This window comes from Oncorhynchus tshawytscha, linkage group LG28 (genome assembly GCF_018296145.1).
Source record: "Oncorhynchus tshawytscha isolate Ot180627B linkage group LG28, Otsh_v2.0, whole genome shotgun sequence".
In the NCBI taxonomy this organism is placed as follows: Eukaryota; Metazoa; Chordata; class Actinopteri; order Salmoniformes; family Salmonidae; genus Oncorhynchus; species Oncorhynchus tshawytscha.
Genome location: NC_056456.1, coordinates 11,225,976 through 11,244,488, shown reverse-complemented (window position 1 = coordinate 11,244,488; position 18,513 = coordinate 11,225,976). Strand labels below are relative to the sequence as shown.

The following is an 18,513-nucleotide window of genomic DNA, read 5'->3' as shown; positions in this document are numbered from 1 at the left end:
GTTGTTTGTACAGATGAACGTGGTACCTTCAAGCATTTGGAAATTGCTCCCAAGGATGTACAGACTTGTGGAGGTCTACATTTTTTTCTGAGGTCTTGGCTAATTTCTATTGATTTTCCCATGATGTCAAGGAAAGAGGCACTTAGTTTGAAGGTAGACCTTGAAATACATCCACAGGTACGCCTCCAATTGACTCAAATTATGTCAATTAGTCTATCAGAATCTTCTAAAGCCATGACATAATTTTCTGGAACTTTCCAAGCTGTTTAAAGGCACAGTCAACTCAGTGTATGTAGACTTCTGACCCACTGGAATTGTGATACAGCGAATTATAAGTGAAATAATCTGTCTGTAAACAATTGTTGGGAAAAATTACTTGTGTAATGCACAAAGTAGATGTCGTAGCCGACTTGCCCAAACTATAGTTTGTTAGCAAGAAATTTGTGAAGTGGCTGAAAAACGAGTTTTAATGACTCCAACCTAAGTCTATGTAAACTTCCGACTTCAACTGTATACGAGAGCCACACCCTCACTGGAGGAAAGACTCCTCCCACATCCATCTCGCTCACTGATGCTGTCCTTCAAACACAACACAGACACAGACACACACACACACACACACACACACACACACACACACACACACACACACACACACACACACACACACACACACACACACACACACGGTCTGGAAGGATTGAGATTAGCTAGTGGATAAATCATTTGAAGGTGTTTCAGTGATAAGGAGGTGCATGGGGTGGGTGTGTCTGTACGCATGTGTCCTTCTGTGTGTGTGTGTGTGTGTCTGTGTGCGTGCGTGCGAGCATGATGTTACACCTCATAAATCCTAGGGCGATAGAAGTGACCTGGGTTATTGGTTGAGGAAGGGTAGTAGGGAGGCGTTCAATGCCACGCTATACCCGTTAATGCCGGAGGGACTCACACTCTCACACGTCCATAAAGAGAGCAGAGTGAGTGCACACACACACACACACACACACACACACACACACACACACACACCAGTGAATAAATCAGTCTTTTCATCCTCTGTCATCTGGCTGGCCCTGTTCTGACCGTGTTTATGTAATGGAGGAGGAACAGTCTCTCTTACAATTCTAATGGACATGCAGAACCAGGGCTCTCTCTTCCCTCAACAGGAACTGTGGGCTAGTTATTCAATATGAACATAAAATAGGCAACAATAATGAAAATGAAAATAAGTTGATTACATTTTTATTTGACTGATGATGATGTCTAGTTGATGGACAGGCTACTACGATGATGATGATGTTGACCTGAAAAATGGTGGTGAACTGTTAGTAGGCTAAAACGGAGGAGATGGGAAGAGAGAGAGAGCGAGTGTACATGATGAGAGATTAAGACAGTGGTCTTATTATTGGAGCGCGAGGGAGAGATGCGACAACAGCGTTTGCCCTGTTCACATTTGACTCAGTGTGACTCTTGTCACTAGAGACGGGCAGATACGACGAGAGGCAAGAAACTTCAGACAATATTCAAAGATCGACCTCTGAAGGTAAATGAATTCTTAACATCACCAAAAGGTAATAAAGCATGGCGCGCGGTGAGTCGGAAGAATATGTTTTAACCGCGATATTATAGAAGCAAATGAAGATAAAATCGTATTTTATTTGGTCGATAGTAGTCTCTCAAATGCATTATTTCTTTGTCAGTCTGAACGCATTAGACTAAATAGACTAAACATTTATATTATTTATTGAAAACGTTCTTCGAGATGAATTGCATGGTGGTTTTATAGTGAACCTTGTCTGTGCATAATTGCGGGGCTGAAAGAGAGAACAGATTTTCTTACATTTTATGTTGAAATGTCAAAAAGTGTGTTGGCTACTCCACTAGATTTTGGGCGATTTCATACAACAACAGCCAATGTCTACAACGTCTCTTAAACAGACTTGACAAACCACACATGTTATTATTTTGACTACGGGCTAGACTACGAGTGCAATTAATTTAGACTGAAGCACATCTTTGTAGGTAATTTGTCTTCATCTATTACAACCGCATAACTCAGTTAAGTGAACAGGGCACGCGCACGTCTCGGGGTCACTTGGGAGAGATGGACCAGTGCAGATTTCACGTGACTGAACCGAGTCCGAGCAGATGGTGCGCGCACTTCTGTCTGTCACGGTTAAAAGATCCGCGGGGTAGCGGCAGACCAGACACGTAGCCTACCAAAAATCGACAGTGACACCCGAGTGTGAGCGAGGCAAATATTTTACCTGCCGCATGCGCAATGTCTACGAGGATCAGCGCGTCCCTAATGAAGGTGATCGGCTCAGTATCGCTTCATAATACCAGCTTAATTGTATCCATTTATTATTTGTACCAAATCGGTTATAACAAGTGTTTGGCTTGATATTGAGGGGTGTCGGTGTGAGCGCGCGGAGACAAGACTGGGCTGTGTTCGGGACTGTCTCTCCGATATGGTAATGTAATGAGTGTTCAATCAGCAGTGTGTATGTGTGTGTGTGTGGGTGCGCGTTTCACTGTCCTGTGACAAACATTTTCTGAGATTTATGATTGCCCTTTAGCAGTAGGCTGCTGTCAACAATTCTGTCCATGTTTGAATGTGAATGTGTTTTATTTGCGGTGTTTTACCATTGTGTGTACAGTAGCCTAAAGTGGGTTGAATAGTATGCTATGTATTTGATGTTGTAAACCAATGCCAGCTTTTAATATAAGCCTCTGTAGCTGGCATTTTTCTCTGTGGGAAAATGATGCATGTCCCCTGGATTTGTGCACTACCGCCCCCCTCCCCTTTCCAACACACACACACGCACACACACGTATTTAGAAATCCTTCAATCACTTTTCAGTACCTTTGTGTGGGTTTTAGTGCATCGTTGTGAGCCTTTGGCTCATCCATAATCACTTCAATCACTGCAGTATGTATCACACCATGTATTTTACTGATGAATCAGTGTGCTTTACATGGAACACAGGTGGGCTATATTTAACACTTGTTAATATTACAAGCATATAGGTTTGGCTGATGATCAATGACTATGCATGTGTGGATCTTTTCTTTCTTTGTCTCTGTGTTTGGCTGTGTGCACAGTTTTTCCTGTGCTTTTGCACATTGGATTTCGACCTGGCTTTGCCTTGGCAGCGAAAGGTCTTGTGAGAACACGTCATCGGACGTTAGACAAAATGCTCTCCGCTAATTTGGTTAAAATAGAGCAAAACAATCTGTGTCAGAATTAAAGCTCGTAATTGTTTACACCAAAGAGCTTTTGTATTTACCCAGAGTGAGACGCCAGAGGGGGAGAGAGAGAACTGAGAGGAAGGGTAGATGTGTGTGTGTGTGTATAGACAAGACATTGACTCAGTGACTTGTGTCAGCTATAAAGCGGCTAGGAGAACGGAGGCTGAAAAAGAGGTGCTGCTGTTGTGACAGGGAGGACTCACCACCTCCCATTACCAGACATGACTGTTTATTACAACAGACATCGAATGGAGGGAGGAGAGAGCGAGATGGAAGGACACCAATAGTGAGATAGAAGGGTCAAGGCCAGAAAAAGAAGATGAGTGAGGGACAGAGACAGAGAGAGCAAGTGTTCGAGAGCGGTGATATCGTGCAGGCCCGGGCAAATCAGAAACCTAACCTGGCTGTTATTCCACACTTTTGCTCTTACGTAACAACACGGCAACCCTTATCTCAAGAGTGGCTAAAGTGTTTTGCTTTCCAGATATATGAAGTTATTCTCTCTAAGAGAGCCACGCCACCAGTGGCGGCCATAGTAGACAATGGAGGGGCCGGGGACTGTCTCGAATGACGCATCCTCTCCTCGGGCTACTCTCTGTAGACGTTTAAGAGAGCGTTTAAGACAGACAGCACCCCCAAGGCTCTTATTCAGCAAAATGACTGTTAGACATGCAGCCGAGTTGGGAATGCACTGTTCACAGGGGGGATGATCAATTGCTTGTTTTCCCTTTGTGATACCAAACTAATGACTATTAAAGACCTACAGTCTACCGCCCTTGGGTTTTGTAGTTCAGGGAAGGGAATTGACTGCTGTTTTAGACATCTACCAGTTCAGTAGCGTTCAATTCAGCTAAAGAAGTTAGACGCCGTGCCGTGCCGGGACCCTCCGTTAGAATAGCGACTGTTGAAGACTCTGAGTGTTCCCCGGAGGTATCTCAGAGAGAGAGAGATGATTTCATTCTCGTGTTCCCACTCCAATTGTTGTGGGGGAAATGGGGCTTCTGAGTCCCACGTTGCCAGGGTTACCCACACTCATGTACTCATGCTGTTCAGTCAGAAAATGGAATTAGCTCTTCCACATTCTACCTCCCTGGTGGCACCTTTACAGAACGCTAACTGATAAAGAAACATAGCAGCCTGTGACGCTTCTGCCTTCACACATGTGATTCAACCAGACAGAGATCTTCCCAATGTCTCTACCTATACAGGGGATGGTTAAAGACACGCAGTATGACACCTGGGTGACTCCCCTCTCAATCAGACTGGTTAATCAGGAAGAAATATGTCTTCCCTGGGGTCCCCATTTAGACAAATGGCTGTGGAGGAGCCCGTGTTCTCCTCGTGGATGGATGCTGCTGCTGGAGCTTGTCACGGTCTGATTGTACACAGGCGAGTGTGGCTGTTCTGCCGTCGCCTGAACACAGTGTGGGAGGATGCAGCTGGCCCACTGTGCCAAGCCCAGGGAGGAGGTCTCTTTTGTGGCTGGAGCATGTAGGGATGTGGGGCTGGAGTGTGGCAGGCACGTGAGGCGCCAAGCCTCTTCCTGCCTTCAGAGATTGACGTGAACCACCTCTCACGCTGGCCGCTCGGATTATGGAGGATTTTCCTCATGAAAATGTACACACAGCGGTCCGCTCTGCTGGAGACATTATTGCAAAGGGAACGAGAGGGAGGTTTTCATTTTAAGGAATAGAAGGCACATTCATCGCAGTGGGGGCTCACCCAGGAGTGTGTCTGATGCAAGTGCGGGAGTGTGTGTGTGTGTGTTCGTATTGGGTAGGCTTGCGGCGGTGTGTGTGGCCGTTAGAAAGCAACTCCAAGCTCTGACATGGGAGTCCAGAAGGAATTGGGGGAAATCCTATTGTAAATTTGTCTACTCCACAAAGATAATTGGCTTATTCCAGTGTTAAATTGGCCTGTCCTATAGGACATTGAGTGGGCTTAACATGCTCGGTGCAGACACTGCCTGCTCCTCTGCTTCGCAGGGACTTAGACGGGTATTACACACTGAATTACTGTATGACAATGATGAACCGATAGCTGCAGTGCATTCAGCAGTGCAGAGCCGTAGCCATGTAAAGTGTCGTTCACACACACGCAGACCGACAGGTTTGCTGACACAGAGCTTCTTTCGTTATAATGTAGGCTAACTAACTGCGGAAGTGAAACCTTGGACACGTACGAACACAGAACACACAGGAGTGCTCGTTCTACAGTGGTCCCCGCAGCGTACGCTCAAACCGGTGTGATCAGAACACTGTACTTAGAGCGTCCAGTTACGACTGATGCAACAGTCAGCGTTTCAGCCACACTGCTTTTTCACATAAACATTTTTCACAAACGCAGTCTTTCCAACATTATGTCCTCAATGTGAGCAGTTTATTTTTTGGATGCAATATTCAGACATTCACAGAAGTAGCGACACAATGACACAATTCTCATCCAAAACCGGAAAATTCAGGCTACATTAGTCGTAGCGCTAACTGAGGAAAGATTGACCTAACACGAGAGGTCAGATTTAGCTAACTCTCGGCTAAAAGAAACCATAATATGAATTAGCTAATAGCAATTACTATTTACATTTCATCACATCACGGGTGACCTCACGGGTGTGTCGTCTACCATCATTCACTTCCGTAAGTTTACTCGAAAGACGATTGAACCATCCCTTCATCTCGTTTTTGTTATAAGATCTTTGGTCTGACAGACATTTACGTGACAACCATAATGCATTGTATGATGTCAACAAACATGGCGCCACATTGAGCTGGCAATTCGCTTAGCTCATCATAATCAGTACAACCTTCAAAAAGGTATTTTACACTTATCATATGTGTCCATTACAGTGCATGCAAGAATCGGAATGCATGATTTGTCACCAGAACTTGAAAACATGTGAATAAAACAGTAAATACATACAGCTCCATACATACAATACCAGTCAAATATTTAGACACACCTACTCATTCAAGAATGTTTATTTATTTTTCTTGGTTTCTTGGCCCAAGAAAGTCTTCTTATTGGTGTCCTTTGGTAGTGGTGTTTTTGCAGCAATTCGACCACAAAGGCCTGATTCACTCAGTCCCCTCTGAACAGTTGATGTTGAGATGACTGTTGAACTCTGTGAAGCATTTATTTGGGCTGCAATTTCTGAGGCTTGTAACTCGAATGAACATATCCTCTGCAGCAGAGGTAACTCTGGGTCTTCCTTTCCTATGGCGGTCCTCATGAGAGCCAGTTTCATTACAGCGCTTGATGGTTTTTGCGACTGCACTTGAAGAAACGTTTAAATTCTTGACATTTTCCAGATTGTCTGACCTTCATGTCTTAAAACCTCTACAGGATTGGTGAGTCCCCCTCGGGATGGTTGAGCTAACGTAGGCTAATGCGATTAGCACAGGGTTGTAAGTAACAAGAACATTTCCCAGGACATAGACATATCTGATATTGGCAGAAAGCTTAAATTCTTGTTAATCTAACTGCACTGTCCAATTTACAGTAGCTATTACAGTTTAAAGTAATGATGGACTGTCATTTCTCTTTTCTTATTTGAGCTGTTCTTACAAAATCTTCTGTATACCACCTCTACCTTGTCACAACACAACTGATTGGCTCAAATGCATCAAGGAAAGATATTCCACAAATTAACTTTTATCAAGGCACACCTGTTAATTGAAATGCATTCCAGGTGACTACCTCATGAAGCTGGTTGAGAGAATATGTGTTATTTCATAGTTATTCTACAATGTAGAACATTTTTTTGAAATAAAGAAAATCCCTGGAATGAGTAGGTGTGTCCAAACTTTTGACTGGTACTGTATAAACGGTGTGCTACTGTGTAAATGTTAACAACTAGATATACAGAAACTATAATGATCATGTGATAAGGCACTTACTTTTATAGGAACGCGCACATGTCCAAAGTTATTATTATTAGTGAAGTCAATGTGGGCACCAGCAGGAAAATATGCCGGGGAGGAAAACGTTTGTGCTTGGACTCTTGTAGAAGAAATAACTTTTGTCCGGCTCAGTAATGCCTCAAACGTAAATAGGCCCGAAACAGTATAATGGGCTACTACTATATGAATTAATGAGGAGGCGGAACACACCTCAATTTAAACCGTTTTTTTTTTTTTAAATTGACAAGTTGAAACAGCCTATAGTTAATTAGCAGGCGTGCCTTGGTTTAAGGGCAGCATGGGTCAATTGTCCTGTTGCGTAAACAACCACATTTTGGAACAGTGAGAGCATTCTGACATCATGCGCATAAAAAAGTCTTGCCCTGGGTGCGACCGTTAGAGATGTTTGGAAGTCACGCGTGAAAAGGTTAAACACCAACCAATGTTACAAAACGAATAACTAACCTACTGATTTTGCTGCTCTCGTTATGTCTAGCGGTCTTAGATCTAGTTAACTGGTCTCTAACCTGATTTAAGATGTGGATCTATGTGAGAAATCAGCGTGGTGTTAAATGTACGCGTCCAGGCAGAGAGCAACCTTACTATGGTCCAGGGACAGCTCTGTCTCTCTCGACCTCTTGGTTGGCCAGTCCAAGCGGATTATTATGTCAAGATGGTGACAAAAACAAATATATACAAAAAGGAAAACTACATAGACGCATAAAGATGACTTTTTAAAATGTATTTTAAATGAAGGCGTCACGGCCACCAAACAAACCAACAGCCTCACAAATTGCAAGCTGGGACACTGACTGGCGATCACCTTAATTGGCAGCACCTGTCCTTTTCAAGGCTTGGCAGCACAGCACTTGGACATGGTTGCTGCTGCCCCCTGGAGGAATGGCGTGTGAAAGTGGTAGTGAGCTGTAGTGTGCTCTCTTAACTACCTAACCTTCCCCATACTTCAAAACACCAACCAAATGCCACCAGACTTCTCTTTCAGAACTTCCTTGTTCAGACCTCCGAGCAGCAAATCTCATGCTTGTAATATTCATCAGACTCTCCAAATTTCTGGTTTCCACCTCACAGCCCTAAATGAGGGTTTCCAGGCCCCATTCAGGTTGGCATGGAAATGTCTCCTTCTCAGGCAGCAGCATACCTAAATCATTATCCTCACATCAAACACCAGCCTGGCTTCGCTTTGCCACTTTGAAGATTTTTCTCATCAATCCATCGTCTGAAGGAGACACACGATAAGTGTGTGTGTGAGTGTCCGTCTGCATGTGTCTTCAAGCTTATTTTAACCCATTCAATGCCTTTAGTGTAACCCTTAGTAACAGCACCAGCCAAGTCCTGGCCCAGGGCAGCTGCTTAGCAGCTAACACAGCTGATCCGGAGGCGCAGGGTTTAGTGGAAAGGCTAAAAAACAGAAAATGAGAGCGGAAGAGACGGATGAATTGTCAGTGGATGCAGCCGCTCGTGTGGGAAAAACTAGGCAGGCAGCACGCATAATTCTGGGGAAGTGACCGAAAACTGTTTCGTTAGAGTGCATGCATAAAATGTCAAATGGATAAAAGCAAGAATTCCCAAAACATGACAAAAAACGCTCAAATGCCTGTAAGTGTCTTGAAGCCTGGTAATGGAACCAAAGAGAACAAAATGAATGAACCAGTTTAATTCCTGTTTCAAACCAGCGTTGTTCTTCATGTGGCATGCTCTGCAGGGAATTGGCTGAAAACATCCTTAGAGGCCGTGCATTTTAAGCTTATATAAAATGGCTGGAATGAGATGGTGAGATTTAGGGTTTCTTGATGCTACTAGGCAGTATACAGAGACTGTGTTTATTCATGATTGTTTAAGCATGGCATAGATTTGATTACTACAGTATATTATGATGTATGCCATTGTACTCTAGGATAAAGTACTGGATGTTTTGTAATACAATGAGCCTGCCTCCAATTGTTTGTATTTGACAGCATCGTGTTCTTTTAAGTGACTGTCTTTGTAAAAATGTGTATAAATTATGAATATATTTGTTTGTTGGAGTGTGTGTGTGTGTGTGTGCGCGCGTGTGTGTGTGTATGTGAGAGAGGTGTGTCAGTGTGTGATTTTTTTGTTGTTGTCCACTCCCGTGTGTGTGTGTGTGTGTGTATGTGAGAGAGGTGTGTCAGTGTGTGATTTTTTTGTTGTTGTCCACTCCCGTGTGTGTGTGTGTGTGTGTGTGTGAAATGAGTTTTAATAGTGAGCCAGCAGGAGAGTGTGTTTATGCGAGGTTCATCAGTAGCGTTATTAATGTAGTGGACTTCAGTTGGTTCATGCCTGATATTTCAGCGCTGGATCTACTTGAGGAACTCTTTTGATGAATGGGCAATTAAAACCAGCCTACTCATGCCTGGTAGTTGACTGATCACTTTTTAATGGTACTCCTGTATCTTTGATAAAACACAAAATGAATCATCGATAACTTCATCCAAGGAACGCTGAGCTTGTGATTTGAAGTGTATTAGAGTGTAGCTCACAGTACGCACGTGTGTGTGTGTGTGTGTGTGTGACTCCTGTTGCTAATAGTGGTCAGTCTTTTTCCCCCAGCTCCGGTACACATGACTGTTTTTGCAACACATCATATAAAAGTGTCTCCTCATTCAAACTGTTCTATCCCGTGCCTTAATCCATCCAATGCACCCCATACAATGAACAAAAAAAAAAACATGTTGAGTATGTGTGTGTGCATGTGTGCGTTTGTTTCTATTTGTGTTCGTGTTTCGGCTGCGTGGATGTGTGTGTGTGTGCGTTTGCATGTGTGCATGTGTGCGTTTGTTTCTATTTGTGTTCGTGTTTCGGCTGCGTGGATGTGTGTGTGTGCATGTGTGCATTTTTTTTTTTTTTTTTTTTTTTTTTTTTTTGTGCGACTGCTCAGCCGTTATCATCAATCGTGCCAAGTGACGAGTCAAAGTATCAGCAACATGAATTGAAAAACGTTGTTTTTTTTTGTTTCCTTTTTTAGTCCTATCTCATCATCTCTCGTTTCTTTGTTTGATTTTTATTAGATTTTAATTAAAGCGTATCGTCTCTCACTTCAATTAGCGAGAAAAGTGTTGCCTCCAGAAGCATTGCTCGAATCATGTTGTTGCGTTTTTGGATTCTTAAATCAAAAAGTCTTCATTTTATACATAATTAATGATACAGCTCAGAAATGGAGAAATATAAAAACATCCTTAAACGTTCAAAGAAACAGAAATCTGTTTTGCTTCCCACATTTCCTGTTCCATGGGAGATTGCTGATGTGCTCACTGATTCTTAGAGGGGAAACAAAAGATGCGTTTGAACGGAAATGCTGGAACAAACGCGGGGGTAACAATCGAACAAGCTGGTACCACCTCGAACTTAAACCGCCCACCAGGAGACGTGGACCTCCTGATGTGCATTCCTTAGTCAGAAGTCAGTCCATGTCTCTCTTTCATGGTGTCATGTGCTTAACGCCAGATCGGTACTGCCTCTAACTAAATGGAGCATTTGGAATTAGATGATTCATGTTTTCAAATGCCAATGGAATACCTGCTGGTTGGTTGAATGGATGGTTGATGGCATTTTTTTTGGGGGGGGGGGAATTCCACAGTAACAGCCATAGAGCTTCTGCCATGGAGGTGGTCTGTTGAACTACATGCCCCCGTGGTGAGTGTGAGTAACCTTTTCGTGAGACCTGGGTCTTGTGTTAGCACCTGGAGATGGGCTATCATACTCTTCAGATGCTCCAAATCAACTGGATTGGATTGTCGGTGGCTCTGCTCTGTAAATAATTACAGAGTTGGCTGCTTCGTTGTGTGGATTTTGGGGTTTTCATCCTCATTGACCTTGAGGTTAGAGCTGCTCAGTTGTGACCACAATCTGTCAGGAGTCTTCGGGTTGGAAGTACCATCACGTATCTCTGTGGCAACGGGCAAATCGGCCCGACGTTTCTGGATTCATGTGTGCATATGGAAGTGTGTTTGTCTCAGTGTGTGTTTTGTTGGTATGTCTGTGTGTGTGTGTTCAAGTGTGTGGGTCTGTCTCCGTATTAGGGCCTTGCTGACTCAGTCATTTTAGCAGCCTGTTAGAAAAGTCAGCATCTTTCTCAAAAAAAGTTTCTTGACTGTGCCACTGCCAGAATTAAACTGTGTCAAACATTAATGTAACAGCCCAGGCTGTTAGAGTACAGATTGGCTGTTGAATCCGGGCCAAATGGCCTGGATGAGACTTTCCCACCACTCACTGCATTCTCTTTAGACAAATTATCTTTGTCACACTTTACACAGTGGCTCATTTATTATGCCATCATGATCGGACATTTGTATTGGCTTCATGGACATGACAATAGCTTGAGGGTCCCACTAAGTAAATGTCCTACTGAATAGAGGGAAATAGTGGACACGTATTAAATAGCATAGTACACCATCTTCCTGAGCAAAAAAAGTAATATGTTTTGTCCAGTAATCAACTAATCATGATCTTCAGTTTAGAATGCAATTAGATTAATCAGCTGTGTTCGCTAGGGATGGGGGGGGAAGTGTGACACCTCTCTGGCACCCGAGGACTGTAGTACCACACTCCTGTTCTAAACTAACTGTGGTCAGGATTTCATTTCTAGTCTTCTTAGTTGTGGTTTTCTTACTCTTAAGTCCGGTTCCTATCTTCTAGACCAGGGTTATTGAACTCTGACCCTACGAGGTCCAGAACCTGCCGGTTTTCTGTTCCACCTGGTAATTTATTGCGCACACACCTGGTGTCCCAGGTCTAAATCAGTCCCTGATTAAGAGGGAAACAAGAGGGGGGAAAGCAGTGGGACTGGCTTCCAGGTCTAGAGTTGACCTTGAGAGTTTTAGACTGACCCTTGTTCTGGTGTCGTCTAAACACAGACGCTGTTTAGATTCATTTGATACGTTTTCCTATTCCACGACTCACACATACATTGGCTGTTATAGCTACACACAGGCAGCACACTATTCACATGCACAGATAGAGCTTGCATACACATAAGGGAATCCAAATCTCTCACACACACACACAATACCCAGGATTGCTGGAGATAAAAGGGGAGGTGTTGGTGACACATCTGGGTAAAGACAGAGGTGTTCCTGACAGATCTGGGTAAAGAGAGAGTTGTTCCTGTCGTGTTCTGTCACTGAGGTTCTTCCACATGCCTGCTGCTACATTTACAGCTGCACTGTTAAAAGCACTAGTGACATATGGCCACGGCTGTCATCACCACGAGATGAGCATGAATCTCGGCGCGAGTCTCCGTAGGGAGAGGGTAAGACATGGAGGGAGAGCAGAGGAGAGGAAGAAGAGAAATGGAGAGTGAGAGAAGGCAAGGTATAGCATACGGTGGGAATGGTGATGACGGGTTGTGGTTTGTGTGATTTGAGGAGAAAGTGCTGTTGATGAGAGTGTACATGTGTGTGTGTGTATTCTAGAATCTATGGTCATGACACTGAGTGACTGTGTGCTCCTGGGCTTTGTGGTAATGTGAATATGCTGTTTATGACAGTGTGTCGTATGTGTGTATTTTTGTGTGTTGTGCCAGTGTGTGTGTGTATGAGTGTATGAGGGATCCCTGTGGGGATTGTATTTCGGTCGGTCAGGCACGTCTGATAACAGCCCACCAGACTCGTCACATCTATTATTGAGGGACGGGAAATTGATCGGCACTAACAGTGCCTGTTACCCTGTCTCTCATATACCGCTGGGCTTCTCCTGCTCTCAATTCCTCCTCTCACCGCTTCACTCCTTCTCTCATTTGTCCTCTATCCCTCCTTTCTCACTGTCTGTCTCCCCTACTCATTTGTTCCTTCATGCCTCCTGTTTCTTTTGTCTCTATCTCTTCTTTTCACACATATAGCAATACTCTTTAACCCACTTCCTTCCCTCGCTCTCTCTCTTCTCCCTCCTGCTGTCATCTAGCTTTCTCTGACTCTTTTTTTTCACTCTGTTTCTGTCTCTCTCGCGCCCACCCATACATTGCCGGGGTCCTCTGTCCTTGTAATCCCCCCTTTGTATCTCCCCTCATACCGCATTTCTCATCCTAAAACTTATTCTACTTCCACGCTGGTACGTAATTGCGCATGCCTGAGCACGGTCATTTCTGTGCTGATGTCTTGTTGTGTGTTTCCTAGGTGTAGTTTTGTCATTTGACAATGTTCACATTTTCTAGTCCCCTCAATTCCCTCACTTTTCTCCCTTGTCTTTTAGCACTGTCTCACCCCCCAACCCCCTAATCAATCAGTTAGAGAACCTCTCACTCACTCTGTTCCCCCGTGACTTTATTCACCAGTTTAATGCTCCCTTCTCTCCCTTCATCAGTCGTCATCAGTGTTCTAGCTCACCATTGATATCGCTTCATTTTGAGCGTCTGTTTCATCGTTCGCTGTGGAGTGCTTTATTTTTCATTGCGTGACGTCTCTGCGCGACAACTCACTCCGACACTGTGCTGCCAACACGCGCCAACACGCCTTTAGAAGGAGGAGAGAATGAGAAGAAAAGCTAATTTGAGCTCGATTCATCGTGCAAAGATTGCCCTGCATTTATTGAAAATGGCTTTTTCCGTTTTTAAAGAGACGCTGTTAAAATGCCAATCGTGTAAAGTCAGAGAAATGCAGCTGTCGTCGCAATTAACTTCTCGCTTTCCCTAATGAAAGACTTAATCCACCAGCAAATCTCCCCGGTCTTTACGCAGATCGATTCAATGTGCTTTCAGTAGAATAAAAGCAACCCGTGTCGGGAAAAATACAACTATCTAAAACCTGAGCCAAAAGTCACATTCATCCGCGCCGCTTGGGACCCCATCAGCCTCACCCTGCATCATTGTAACGAGAGACCCTTGAACTCTGCTGTTTGATCCCAGCTTCCTTAGAGCTGCTGAGAGGAGAGCTCATCTAAGTGTGTTTTCAACCCGCTTTTCAAAACATTCCTTGTCTTGTCTTCCTGCTCGCCTTTTCTCCCTCGCAGTGGTGGCATCTTATTTTGAGGATAAAAAAAATAAATAAACGGTGCAAATCTCAAATACCACTCTATTCCCTGTAGTGCGCTACTTTAGGCCAAAGCCGCAGAGTCGTTGTTCTGGCCAGATGTACTGCTCTACACAGGGTAGGGCTGCACAATTAATGGAATTCGGATCGAAATTGCGATATTGACGTGTAATATCAATATCGCAAGAGGCTGCAATTTTACCCCTTTCTTTGACACTACGTTAAATGCAACAAAAACAAGGCTACGGTACCTCCTCCAATGAGACGCCCTAGACTCAGTCCATTCACTCTCTACACGCACAGAGGATGCCTACCAATCACCAGCGGATCTCATGGTGTATGGCAGTATTTCAGCCTCCCGGCAAACAGATGTCAGTCAACCAAATGCAAGTGTTGTCTTAAAAAGTGCCTCAGAGTTGTGGCGACAACACAGCAAATACATTCAACTATATGAAGAAGAAGCCCTACTTCATGACGATTGCACGGTGAAGAAAGCGCCCGGAAGCAGTAAAGCCCCCCTTCGAGTAGATTCTGTGAGCACGGCATGTGTTCATTCGTATGATCTCATTTTTTTTTAGAAGTGATGCTCTCTACCCCGACACTTGTTTTAACCATGTCTGACGGAATTACCACGTTACCAAGGGTTTGAAAAATCCCAATTCATCATCCCAATTGCAATATCTAGCCCTAAAATTCACAATGAGATATTTTGTCCAAAATCTTGCAGCCCTAATACAGGGAATAGGGCTATCAAATGGTAGACAAATCCATTCTCTCTCTCTCATCCTTCAAAATGGCTGCTCAGTCAGACCACTGACAGACAGTTCTTCTCATGGTGAATGTTTTGGCCTGTGTGTGGGGAGTGAATGGCTGTCTTCTGTCCTGAGTAAGACGTGCTCTCTTGGCCAATCATGAATGTTACACCACTGAGAGGTGAAGAGAGCTTACTCTAAATCACTAGTGCCCTCGATCCCGGTATTGATTGCCAGGTTTTTACCATGAGGAGATGGAAGGAGAAAGACAGAGGGGGCTTGACCAGATAGATTAGACAGTTGAAAAATGCCAATCCATTCATGGTTTTCACTCTACCCATCAATCAGCAGTGTGGGGACTGACTGCACTTGTAAGACACATACATAGTGTTGCTCTAGTTCAACTTGGCTTTAGTGTTGGGTAGGCTTTGTGGGTCAGTCAAGACTAATACTGTAGAGGCTCTACCTTGATTGGGGTTGACTCTCTCAGTATGACTCCGCTGCTGGGCTTTCTTTTTGGAACAAAGGGCCTGGCCGGGCGCTGGGTCTGGAGGAGATTAGACGGATGAGGACCAAAATAACCTAGGTTTGTTTTTAAAGAGTTTGGTCGGTCATTGCCTTGTCATTTAGAATTGGATATAGGCCTATGTTGAGCTCAGTGTGTATCCGACTCGATGAAACAGGATGCAGGATATGTTCTAAGTCCACCGTCAGAGAGGCCCTTGTTTTCTAGGCCTTCTCCTCCCGGACCATTATAATTTCCTTTATCTCACTGTCGTCTTTCCAATCTCTCTGTCCCTGCTCCCATCGCACACCCAGACCCTAACACCCACCTCGGCAGTGACCATCTCATCTAGAGTCCAGATTATATAACTGCTCCTCTATATATATATTTTATTCTTCTTCATCTCTCTCTCTCTCGCTCTCTTTCTCTCTTGTAATCCCCACGTCTCTTATCTTTCACCCTTGACTGTCTCCTGTCTACCAAATTCTCTCTCTCTCTCTCTTGATCTCTCTCCCCTCTCTGCCTTTGCTGTTGTGGTAGAGGCGCTCCTCTCTTCGTTCAGATTTGTGTTAAGATTTACTTTATTGGCATGACAGGAAATGATCAATGTAAGCTACAAAGTGTGACAGGCACACATACACACACACACGCGCGCGGAGAGAGATTCAGAACCTTTCTCACAGTTGAATGAACATTTTGCTTCTTCCGTAGTGTGTGCCTTAAGTGGAAACCCAGGAATCCTTAGCAGTAGATATAAACTAATGACGGGTTGATTCATTTATCAGCCCAACACTTTCATCCCTGGTGGAGTCACAAGTGTTTAGCTTTTTTTTATGTGGGCAAACCCACTTACCTGTTTCTTCTTTCTATACGCAAGTCCTCTGGGAAAACAACATGTGTCCGGTGTTCAGAAGCATATGATATCGAGGCGAGAAAGGGTCCTGGGCTGTTCTTCGCATCGTTTCTTCTCCAATTTGATCCCTCATTTTGAACTAATCCTATTCTCCGACCACTGCAGGCCTCTGCAGACCTGTTATGAGGCGGCTCGTTAGGATTTCATGTGTTATTTATTTTGCCTGAGCACTGAGAGTTAGACGGGCTGCTGGGTGGTCTTTTCAACTTCATTCTGTATTCTGCTGCATGGATCCAATCAGTGTCTTCCCAAAAACTCCCTCAATGCAATCAGATTGATCAGCCTGCTGATTGGCGCTTGTAGCTGCCCCTCTACTCATTTATTGGTTAGACCCGTGAGGCAGTTCTCTTCCTCTACTCCCATAGGCTGAGGGGTTGCAGAGGAAGATGAAAGAGCACAGACCTGTCACTCAGACTTTTCTACACGTTTAACTTTTTGAACATCATTGGATGAGACCTTGGCACCTGCCTCTGAGGACAGAGACCCGAGAGAAAGACGGCGGGAGGGATGCGCAGAGAGAGAGAGGGAGAAAGGGAGTGCGTTAGATAAAGAGAGATGGGTAGAAAGCCAGAGAACCAGAGCAGAGCAGGCCCTAAATGAGAACACCAACCTGTAGGGAGAGATAAGAACAGGCGGATGGGGTAGATAGATGGAGAGTCTGATGGGTAGTCAGATAGAGCAGGGGGCTGGTTGAGGGATGGAGGAAGAGAAAGGTAAAGAGAGGTAGATGGGATGTGGAGATGGAGAGGAATGCTTATTCCGGGTAGGGTAGAGTCTATGACTTGGAGTCTGAGGGGCTGCTTCCCTGCATGCTTCTTCCTCCTCCGCCTGCCTGCCTGTGCCTTTGTCTCTGCCACCACTGCACTTAGAGGCTATTTTTAATAGAATTAGGCTGGTCTCGTTATCAGTGGAGCGGGCAACCAGAGAGTGAGGCGAGATTGAAACAGCGATTTCCAATTTGAGATTGTGTCACACACACCTCCCTGCACTGAGATAACATCAGCAAATCACCACCACCATCTCTCTCTCTCTCTCTCTCTCCTTCGGTCTTTTACCCCCTTCTTTCTCATCTTCTACTCTCCTCTCTCTCTCTCTCTCTCTCTCTCTCTCTCTCTCCCTCTCTCTCTGGACTCCCTCAAACACCCTTACAGGTTCTCGCTCTCTCTTGTTGGACTGTCTTCTGACAATATGGTGCCTCGATATTTCTCTCTCGCTCATCTTGGCTCTTTCTCTTGCCAACTCTGCGCATGGTGTTGCAAAGTACCTCTAAATGCTTGCTTTCCCATCTATCCCTCCATCCATCCTCTCTCCTCCTTCTGCCTTTGCAATGTTTCTCTCCCACTCCTCCTCCCACTCTTGTTTGTCACTCTTCACCCCCGTCTCCAACCAATGTTTCTCTCCTATCACTCCTCGGTTCTTTCACATATCTTTCTTCCCACATCCCTTTTCCCCCGTCTCACCTTCCTCCTTCCCCACTTTTTTTTGTCTAATCTTATCATCCTTTACTCTCTCTGTTATTTCCACCCCCTTCTTCCCCTCCTCGTCGTCTCCTCTCCATCTCTGCTACCTCTAGGCAGTGGTTCCTTTCACTCTTCTTGACAGCCCTCCTCTCTGCTTCTTGATGTTTTCCACCTTTGTTTGTGCATACACAGCCTAGTGTGTGTGTGTGTGTGTGTGTGTGTGTGTGTGTGTGGGGGAGGGTTTGTCAGGGCCTTGCTGGTTTTCCTTCACCCTTATGCTCCAGAGCTTTATTGTTGCGCACAATGCCATGCCTCCGCATTGAGGTGCTTTGAAAGACTTCAGAGAGGCATAGCCTTGCCATGATGGCCTTTCTAATAGCCACCGTTCGCTGAGCTAGTGCCAAAGTGCCTTGAAGCCTTGTAGTCCTGCAACCTTGAAGCCTTGTAGTCTTGAATCTCAGCACACACTCCTTTATTGGACATTCCCTTTGCATGGCTGAGATTTCTCCTGTTTCATAACATGCAATGAATGCCTTTCTTGTCACGGGCCCTTCTATTCTAGAGTGTCTCTAAGTGTTCATTTAAAATCATTTTATTTCACCTTTATTTAACCAGATAGGCCAGTTGAGAACAAGTTTTTATTTACAACTGCGACCTGGCCAAGATAAAGCAAAGCAGTGCGACACAAACAACAACACAGAGTTACACATGGAACAAACAAACATACAGTCAA

At 44.5% G+C, this 18,513-nt stretch overlaps 1 protein-coding gene across 2 annotated transcripts in view; it reads left to right on the top strand.

The window, feature by feature from the left end:
• Positions 1 to 1,230: 1,230 nt before the first annotated feature.
• The window catches only part of LOC112226696, a 128,506-nt gene continuing 111,223 nt past the window's right edge, over positions 1,231 to 18,513 (top strand). For both annotated transcript variants that reach the window (XM_024391184.2, XM_024391185.2), the window contains exon 1: positions 1,231 to 1,540. The gene's annotated coding sequence lies outside the window, so the exon portion shown is untranslated. The remainder of the gene's footprint in view (positions 1,541 to 18,513) is intronic.